The sequence below is a fragment of the Dreissena polymorpha genome, chromosome 7 (assembly GCF_020536995.1).
Source record: "Dreissena polymorpha isolate Duluth1 chromosome 7, UMN_Dpol_1.0, whole genome shotgun sequence".
Taxonomy (NCBI): Eukaryota; Metazoa; Mollusca; class Bivalvia; order Myida; family Dreissenidae; genus Dreissena; species Dreissena polymorpha.
The window spans coordinates 107,091,107-107,101,888 of NC_068361.1; positions in this window are offsets into that span (position 1 = coordinate 107,091,107).

Below are 10,782 nucleotides of genomic sequence, written 5' to 3' on the forward strand. Positions count from 1 at the left end.
AAGGCCTTTTTAGTAGAATTATTCCATCAAAAAGATCTATCTTTAGCAGATTTTGTTCCTTTCTTAAGACCTGCTAAATATCCATTGACCCGCTAAACATCCATTAACCCTAAACGTATTTATATTCCCAAAGTGAAACTTACAATTTTCCCCCCAAAATGCCTTTATATTTGACAATTGAAAAACTATTCATTTTGTAAATATTGTTCAAAGATTGTAATGATACTGTTACCAGAAACAAAACGATGCGGATGTTAAAATGACAGGAGGGATGTTTAAATGACAGGACAGATGTTTACATGACAGGACAGATGTTTACATGACAGGAAAGATGTTTAAATGACAGGACGGATGTTTAAATGACAGGACGGATGTTTAAATGACAGGAATTTCCAATGATGCCTTTGAGTCACAACTAATCCGGTCGCCGGCCGATGTGTCCGATCTACATGATAAAGGCACGGTTATCACCCGGCGTGCACCCCCAATCCGATTTGTTGTACGTGTATCATAACGAGCGCAGTCCGGCATCCATTGGTCATCAGTCGGAGGCCCTTCAACAATCAGAAGGTTGCCGTCCGATGTATATGCCACTGGGAAATACCTTGACTTTTGCCGATACACATTAAATAAATCCGATGTTGGGCGATCGCCGGGCCATAACTGTGCGTTGACAGTCTTCGAATTAGCCTATAAGCCCGAAGCCCGAGTCGATTCTTGGGCCGGTCGGTCTATCCTAAAGGCTTATAAAATAGCCCGATCGGTCGATTAAATATTTTAGCGTCATATCAATAACCTAATTTATACGCTTTTTTAAGAAGCACGTTTAAAGTTGCTATTTAAATGCCTAAAATGACGTTATACGTTTCAAAGCATGCGGCCGCCATTTTTCTTAACTGTCGTGTAAACATCCGGGTATGTTGCTATTTAAAGTAATGATGCAATTGACGCCCAATCAAGATGAGGTTATTCAAACTGAACATGTGCAGATCACGTTCCGGGATGTTCGCGCATCGGGCACTTCGTAATGTTTTAAAATAATGACCCATCTAGAAGCGTATTTAATTTTAGAAGCGTTTTCCGAAAATGTATTTATAATTCATGAAAAATGGACAAGTAATTTTTCAATAAAAATAAAAGATTCTGTAAGGGATATTGTACGCATTGGGTTAAAACAAATTGATCCTTTTTACAGTTAGGTTTCCATGTGTTTTAATCAATTATTTTTGCGTATTAGAATAAGTTTTTTCAATGTATTATTAATAATTGTAGTACTTTCGTTTATTCTGTAATCTCGTTCTGCTACGTGACCTATTTTGCTACTTATAATCTGTTTACGAATATACAATACTTTTCATGGTTGACACATGCTTATCAAAACATCGGGAGTAAATTAAAGAAGCAGACATTGTCACTTGGTAGATAGGGCAATTAACACACCCAGTGGCCTTTTGTTCTGAAGTCACATGCCGACAATTCAGAAATTCACCGGCGATTGTTCTAGTAATAAAATGATAATAATCTGTTATTTTAATAGGCTGATGTATTTTTGAAGTTCTTCCGATATTTTTAAACATGATAATAATTCGATTTGCTTTAAAATAAAACCTAACACCGGTCAAACTGATTAATGGAATCATTGAATGAGAACATGTGTAATAATAAAGTTACAATAAACATCATAATTATCTGGTGCATTTTGTATAAAATGCATTTCAAAAGGAAACATTATACCCTTTATTACTGTAATCACATGCATCTGTTTTTACTAATGGAAGTAGATTTTCTGATTGTTAATAACTATTTTGGTATTCCTGGCCAAAAAAGTCATAATATTTAAATTGACCTCCTCGGGCTATTAAACATGTCTTCGGGCTATTAAAAATTCCATCTTATTAGCTTGAAGGGCTATTTGGCTAAAATATTTAGCGTGAAGACTGCGTTGATCTTCCGATCTGTTTTAGATCTCAACTCGATTCCTGCCCAGGCCCGACGACAGGTAAAATTTTATGTGAGAATTAAAACAAATCTGGACGCAGCCGGAAACACTACAAAATGACCCGTGTCCGTGCGATCACGGGCCAGACACCAGCCAGATGAGCGGAAAAATGAGTCGGTTGGCGATCGGTCTCTACTTGTGACTGAAGTATGAGAGCTAACAGTGTGACCTTAGTTGAAGCCATACGGCATCAAAAGACATAAACAATTAAGTATTGGTTTGCGAATGAAGTTGAACATACAATGAACATGATTTTACGTTGCCATGCACATGTCCCATGTCGTTGTTCCAAGATGGCAGACATTGGAGAAATCAAATTTTAGTAAAATTGCAGCTAATAATATATTTTAACATTGATTTTCACAGACACCCTTAGGCAAGAAGACTCATGAAAACACATTTCCTTAATTCATTCACACTGTGACACATAGTGTTGTTATTGAGCCATGATATTCATTCATTAGTTAATATGTAATTATATGCATTCCACTGGATATTTGCAAGAGGGGTGAAAATATTGTTAGCATTTCATATCCTTTTATGTTTAATATTTAGCAATTGACACTTTCAAACAGCCTAGGCTACATATATTTGAAAATCTCAACAAGTCATATTTTTTTGGTTGAAAATTCACTGCCAGCCTTTTGAAAATTTTGTCGGCAATGTCAGGCTTTCAATCATTTGAAATGTCTGCTTCCATTTAAATGTTTTCAATAATTAATGAATGCAAATGTCATTACATTCACTGCTGTATAGAACAATACACATCTGTCACAATTACCACCTAGAACTTTTATTGGTTGAGGAACACATCTGGTAAGTGATAATTTCATTATTGATCTCAGCAGCTGACCTTGATAAGATCAATATATATCAGGGCTTGTTTTAATCTCCAAGCAGGATAAAGGCCTGTTAACTTTCAAACAAAAAGTTGGGATAAAGGTTGGCATAAGGGCTGTTGTACCATGAAACCTATGGCCTGGCCAGTGTTCACCAACCCAAAAATCAGTCTGCAAAACTCACTTTTTGTCTTCATAGCCAATGTGGCTATGAAACTTCAAAAATGTCATAGCCAGAGGAAATTTTTCATAGCCAGAAAAAAATGATTTAATTTACAATGACATTATCATTAAAGGACGAACAAAGTCGTTATATATAGATTGCATTTTGGGGGTAACTGTAAGATTGTAAACAAATCAGTATTCCAGGTTTCAAAATTTATTCCATCCTAGCTTTCAGTTTCAGTTTAAAAATTATTGGCTTCAGCAGTACAATAAAAGTGTAATTCTCGGCAGCAAGTAGATACCAGTAAAAATACAAAACCGGTGCTCACGGGTATCGATCTTAATCATATGAATGATAAACACCAGGACTCATGAGTTCAAGTGTTTTGATTTAATTGATCACTATATTTTGAAAAATATTTTTATTTGTATGCATTTACTTACATAATACACTAAGAGAGATATAAAATAAAGTCGTTTATGTATGGATACATTGGCACTATGCACGGGTGAGTTAGTTTACGTGTGTATGGTTATGAATTCAAAATAAATTGCGCATCAACTGCGAAATTATTTTTTAAGAGTTTTGAAACACGAAACAATTTAACAGTTTGCACTTTCAGAACAGAACACTATTAAAACCGTCGGGAAAATGACACTCGCTTTCATCTTTTGATCTAAACCTTAATTGTTTGATGTGAATGCCCATGTATGCTAGTTGACTGGATAAGCTTTTACATCAGTCCATCATGATTATAAACCGATATTTTAAAAGTGTCTTCGGCGACTTTATGACATGTGTAAATATGTAAGTGTTACACTGTTACGGTTATTTTATAATTTCAAAGCTATTAATAACACATTCAACCGTTTTACTTAATTTCAAAACAAAAATTCGCACTATTATTTCGTTTATCGGCGTAGAATTCAAGTTCAGTTTACCAAAAGTATTACAACATTTTTAATACCGGAGGAGGACGTTAAACTCTCTATAACAGCTACGGGATATCACTAATGATAGAAATCTACGGGATGTAACCAAGTGGTGTCACTGTAAGAATTTACACCTGAAATGCGTAAATTGATTATTTATTGATTTATTTTCTCCATGGGCGTCCGCAGGAATTTGCCTAGGGGAGGAAGTGGGTCAAGGGGGAGTAGACAATTTTGAGAATAATGCCAGATAATGGTGCATCGTGAAGTATATCTGGAAGGTTACGAGTTAGGATTTGGAATTGATAAATTGACTATATTGGAGTAGGTTATACCTATTTTTCTCTCCTTTGATCTTAGTGACTTTTCTCATATAGAATCTAAATACAATTTCTGACGCACATAGGGACTGTGAAAGTAAACATTAAGTATTTCAAAGAGAGCCCTAAGAGATGACGGCTAGTTCGAACACACCATAGTAAAGCGAAACAAGATGGACTGCAAAGTAAGAAAGCATACGAATCTTTGATAACCATTTCATTGAAATACGCCGTCAGTTAAAATATATAACGCAAAACAAACAGAATACAAAAAGACGACAGACTGCACATCAGCTATGGATGGCAAGTGGAACGGCCACATTTGTGATAACGCTCCACATAATAGCCAAATATAAGTCCATTTTAGAGCCCATCACGCAAGTACTTCAGGCTGTTCAATAAGACATAATCAGTGTCAAAAAACACGTTGAAAAACTGACATTGATGTTCACCGATCATCTAGAAAATGCGGATTCGATTTTCGCGGAGGATATATTCTGTCCAGCATTAAAAACAGCCGAGGATATTGGTGTTACAATGACAATACCACGGCAATGTGGCCGTCAAGTAACCGAGCAAATGTTGGTGAAACCAGTTTAGAATAATATCGACGCACGATTTATATTCCGTAAATGGACGCGCTCAGTCTTTCCGAAATACCGTCGGTCCTCGGATTTTTCCGATAATAATTTGGAAAATCCGGAAATGATTCTAATATTGCCGGACCTCGTGTCCGGTAATACAATTATGGCGAAATTCGGAATTCCATAAGCTATTTCCAGAAAAGGTTCAAGGCAAAAGTGGGAATTTACCGAGTTATTTATGAATACTCCAATCATGAAAAACATTTTTCATTTTTTGAATGACGTACGTGCATATACGGTATCCGAAGATTTTTGCTGCGTCGTCAATGCAAATTACACACTACGTCATCACTATATGAGTAGATTCGCAAAGGGAGATAATCGATACCATATACTTTTGGTTCCCGTTATATCCGATTAATTTGTAAGCAAGCAGGGCATTAACACAGGTCATTGTGATCTTCCCGCGATCTGTCAACACCTACAGAGGAGTTCAAAGCGATCTGATAATATCTACACAGGAGTTCGAAGGAAAACAGAGTATCCAGATATATGACTGGTGATTTTGTTTTTTAATATCTTAAAATGTTTCAATTAAAATTTGGTGAAGGAGCCAAACCAAACTCCCATGATGATCAAACTCAGCACTGCAGATGTTACAGCTTATGACCCTTCAGCAGCTGTAGACAAATGGCTGTTAAGATTCGATGGTTTTATGTAAAATTAAATATGTAATGAGGTTTTTACGTAACAAACTCACACCTACATACAGGACCAACAAAGTTTTCTACCATAATTAAAAAAAATCATCCAAATAATTCACTCAAAAGCATTGGGATTGACTTTAAGACTAGTATAATATTATAAGGTATGCTAGCCTACAACAGCTTAGCAAAAAGATTAAGTATTGTATGCTCATGATACAGGGAGATGGTCTTCATCAACTTATTTATTAGCGCCCACCCAAGGCTATGCCTGATGGGTATCCAACCAAATAAGATTAGTCAGAGGATGTGTCTTCAGTAGAGGATTCAGATATCCAGGATGAAGAGACAAATGCTAAAGAAATCTTGGCAAATCTGAATGATTAAATGCGTGATTTGTATATTAATCTGATAATATTAAAATATTGTTAAAAATGTCATCTTTGTCTTTCGTCGTCATTTTTTACTTTTTGGGCCTGAAATTATCAGTCTGGGCCGGAAATGGCTGCATGATTATAGGACCTCATGGCCGGCAATAAATTATAATTTTGGGAAGGACTGGACTCACTGATCCAGTTTCTAGGAAGCCGATTTTCATAATCTAATATGCGTGCGTTCATGTTATATTAACTCCATCTGAACCACATCAAAATTTCAATTGATCAGACTATAAAGATAGTCCTAACCATCGACGAATTTTATCAAATCGATAATTTTGAATAAGACGCTTTGTCATGGTACAACAGGAACAAGAAGGAATCCATCAAACAGAATGAGTAAGATTTTGTTGACTTGATCAAAAAACGGATTTGTTTCCGGCCGTGCGTTAGGTCATGATCATATTAACCCTGCACCCACCACTTGTACGGTGGAAGGATCATTTAGCACGCTGAGACGAGTCAAGACATGGCTAAGATCCACCATCATCGAATTTCAGCTGAGACCCACATCACCTTCACTTCCTATTTAAGGATTAAATAAATGTTGATTGTTAATAAATTGACTTCTCCGCACGAATGAATCATGTTTAAAACAATGTTTTGAGAGGTAATAAATTGTGCAATAACCGCATCCATGACTTGTTTACATGTAAATGAGAGTTAATGTTCGTGTGAAACTAACCAGGAGTCATTCTAACCCAAATTGTTCAATTCAGGAATCATAATTGTACACGTATAGATTTTTCCATATTCAACTATCTTTTTCGCTCATCGATTTTCCAGGGGGGTCAGCTGACCCCATTTGCCCATATGTGCGGACGCCCATGATTTTCTCAGATTTTTTTTCATCGCAATTCAGGTGATCTATATTCAGTTTTTCTATCGCCAAAGCCGAGATTTCATCGCATTGGCGATCAGGCGATAGAGGAATTTTGCAGACTGCCCAAAAATGGAATTACTTCACCAAAGACTGTGAATGTGTATTAGTAATAGCCAGCTGAAATGTACAAAAACTAAATGCATCTAACTCTATGTGGGTATAAAAAAAAATGCTTAAAATTGTAATTGTAAATGATAGAGAACTATTTCTCTGGTCTTGTAAACATGCTCAGGAGTCAATTGCAAACAAACTTTACTTTCCAATTTGAAAGCAGCATGTAGCTAAAGGTCCAATTCATAATGCAGAGAAAAGATCTACATGTAAGATGTGATATGGCCACATGAATTTATAAATCTTAATCAGATATTTGTTATCGAAATTAAAGATTGACTCAGTGTTCTGATTTGTCCCCCACCAATTTTGATGCAGGGCTTTTCATCCTTATATAACAGAGGCCGATATTCGGCTCCTTCCCAATTCTAAAAAGCCTTATTTTTTCCCAACTCTGGCTGAAAGACTTCCCAAAAAAAACGATTGAAATTCCCCTGAAAATCAAAAAAATAAACACAGCGGATAGTGTTTTGTAGCCAAGTTACTATTCGGTATAGTTTTACTGGTCTTGTAGATGATTGTAATTTCATTGAAAGCTTCCACGAGCTATAAACAAAGATGAAGGTTTATTTTGCGTAATTGTTGTCTGGTATCGATTTTTTCGCTACCAGTTCAGTTCAGGTATTTCCCCACTACCGCTAAGCCGAATTTTAATTGTATTTGTGTACCAGTCTAGAACAGAATATTGCGTAGTACGGGTTTTATTGTCGGTTTTTGCACGAGGGCCGCAAGGGAGGTCACCAGTGTCATCGCTGAATTTTCAGTTTGAAAATGTCACATAATGGTAAATATTACCTAAAATCAGTTAAGAAACGAAAGCTCCTGGACTCTAAAGAAGATCAAAAAACTTTATTCGACTGCGGATTTAAAAAAAACAAGCATGACGCCAGCAATAATTCTTCCGACAAGGCCGATCTTTTAGTTTACTGTTCAAAAACTTGCTGTTACCTGTTGAAAAGTTTATCTGTTTGAAAATATAGCTGGCCAATCTTTGAAAAGAACATTTCCAGGTCATTAATTCATAACAAAAATAAAGTTCAAACCATTATTGTGACTGTTTAAAATTGATTAAATGATTTACCTGTGATGAAATGCTTTAAAAGTTTTTTTCCCAAAATGGCCATTTATCGCGCTTAAATTTCCCAATTTGCAAGGCTAGGGCTTCTTCCCAATTTTCAGATGAAAAGCCCTGTGATGTTAAGGCAAATTCTATATTCCAAATAATAGACTCATAATTTTACAAGCAGTGATTTAATCCATCCTAAGAGCAGACAGAACAATTGTGTTTAATTGTTGTGACATCATCTGAATGTACACAATAGCATTGAAAGATTGAGATTATAGCATCCAATCATTAATTTTGGAAATAAACCTATCAAACTGGCTACAAATGTTGAAAACCTTAAGAAAACAAAATCTAATTTTAACAATTTTTCTTCTAGTGCAAAAGTTATAAAAAATAACAAAATGAATTATAATAACAACAAAAATGAATGTCCCAAATGCCCTACATCTCCATACATGCCCCATTAACAATGACAACAAAAAGGCCACCCAAAAACAATCCTTTCTCCAAGGTTGGCTTCAATAGTTTGTGTGATTATCTTTTATGATTAAAACTGGAGGAATTTTGGGGCCAGAAGTAAGAAGATAATCATGGCAGTTTTTGCAGAAATGTTCCATACATGATGAAAATTTCCCCTGTTTTAAAGTCTCATAAGTTCAAGTTTAAATGCACAACAAAAGTCAAATAAAAGAAGATATCACTGATATTAGAAGTTAAGGTAAACAATAATTTTATTTCTGTGTCCCTACATTTTCATAGTTGCAACTTTCTTAAGCAGGATGGGTCCTTGTACCCAAACAGTTCGAAACCATAGCAGAATACTGCAGACTGACAGTGTTTTTTTTTTCAAAACCCCAATGAAAAACAAGATATGTGTTTGTAAGAAACACAATCCCCCCTATTGCGCTGCTTTGACGCCATATATTTGACCTTTGACCTTGAATGATGACCTTTACCTTTCACCACTCAAAATGTGCAGCTCCATGAAATACATATCAGGGCTTTCCTTAGACCTCAAATCTCAAGAGTCAAGGACTCTTGGAACCATATTTTCAAGAGTCAAAATCAAATTTCTGAGAGTCCTAATAATAACGCAGGAGAGTCAATGATTATTTGCAATTTAAGCAAATTACTGAGATATAATATATAAAAAGCAACAACTTAAAAGATACATGTATGTTAACATTTATTTCTTGCATTTTACTGTCACTACAACACTATGCATTTAAACACAATATTTCAATGATTATAAATACAAAACATGTATTCTAATACAACATTAACTTCATGTATACAGCAGAGTAATATGTCATATGTTCTTCTTTCGCACGTTGGGGGTGTTAGGAGCACTGTCATTTAGATCTAAAGTACGCTTTGTCGTTGGCGTCTTACACACACTTTCAGAGTTACTACCGATTCCGAATTCGAAAAGGTTTCTCTGCGACATTTTCAGAATGCACAAGCACAATTACACTTTATCCAATAACTTTGTTTGACCGTTTCGCGTGGCTATTAAATTAAGAATGAAATACAAAATGTGAAAAAAAAACATTTCCGCTGACTATCACAAAAAAAACACAAAAAAACACAAAAAAACATACGGGTGGTACCTAAACACAATAGCCTATATAAGTCGGTAAACTATAAAAGGAAATTATTTCTACTCGCCCATAAAGGTGCCTCCGTATTAATCCCATCAAAAATTCCGACGCCCTTTAATTATTTCATGTGCCATCTTCGCTGAAGACGTGCGACAAACACGCTGTTTTCTATGCCTTCTCAAACGGTCAATTATTACGCCTACATGTATTTTGTAATCAATTAGCTCATGCAAAAATTGTCACTTTGCCACAAGGTCAGTAATTTCGGTTCTATAGTTATTTTTAGCAACTTTGATGCAAAGCGTGTAATTTGACGTTGTAGACAGTACATATGCCAGCATAACTTTCGCGCGTCTTTGAACTGAGCAATCATGAAGTAAAACATTGATGGGTGCATTCAGCTTTGGAAATACATTCTGCCATACTCTGGAAATATCTCAAAATATGCTTTACGGTATTCTGTGGATATGGATGTTATAATTTATATTGAATATTATTAAAACTGACGCGTATGAGTCCATTCTTTTTTGGTTGGTTTATAGTTCTTCTTAAATGCTCTGAGCTTTTATGAGTACATACGTACTCAGAGGGTCAATAGCTGGGAGTTGGATTATTGCAACTAGGTGGGTTTAATACACGTCTTTTCCGCAAACAGCTGATGATAACAAACGCTATGATAAATAATGGAAAGTTAATACACGCGTCATCGAACCAGCAGGGTTTTAATTGGTCAATACTAGATTTCTTAATTAACCAAACTCCGCCTACTGGGTGGACTTGTGCTTCGATGATTGGAAACGGGCGTTAACGATTAGCGTGTACTAAATGAGATACTCCGCCCCGAGCCAATTATCGCTTAGTCTTAACAACTTTTGATCTCGTTGACGCAAGTCGGTATATTCCCCCGGGTCAAATGTGACGCATGACGTAATTTTCTTAAGAGTCAAAAAGGGGTCTTCTGTAATTTTCAAGCGTCAAAACCCGGGAGCTCGGGTCAAAGGAAAGCCCTGCATATGCATGACAAATATCAAGTTGCTCTCTTCAATATTGCAAAAATATTGCAAAAGTTTAGCCAAGGTTAAAGTTTCCTCAGAATGACAGACAGACAGACAGGCCAAAAACAATATACCCCCGATCATT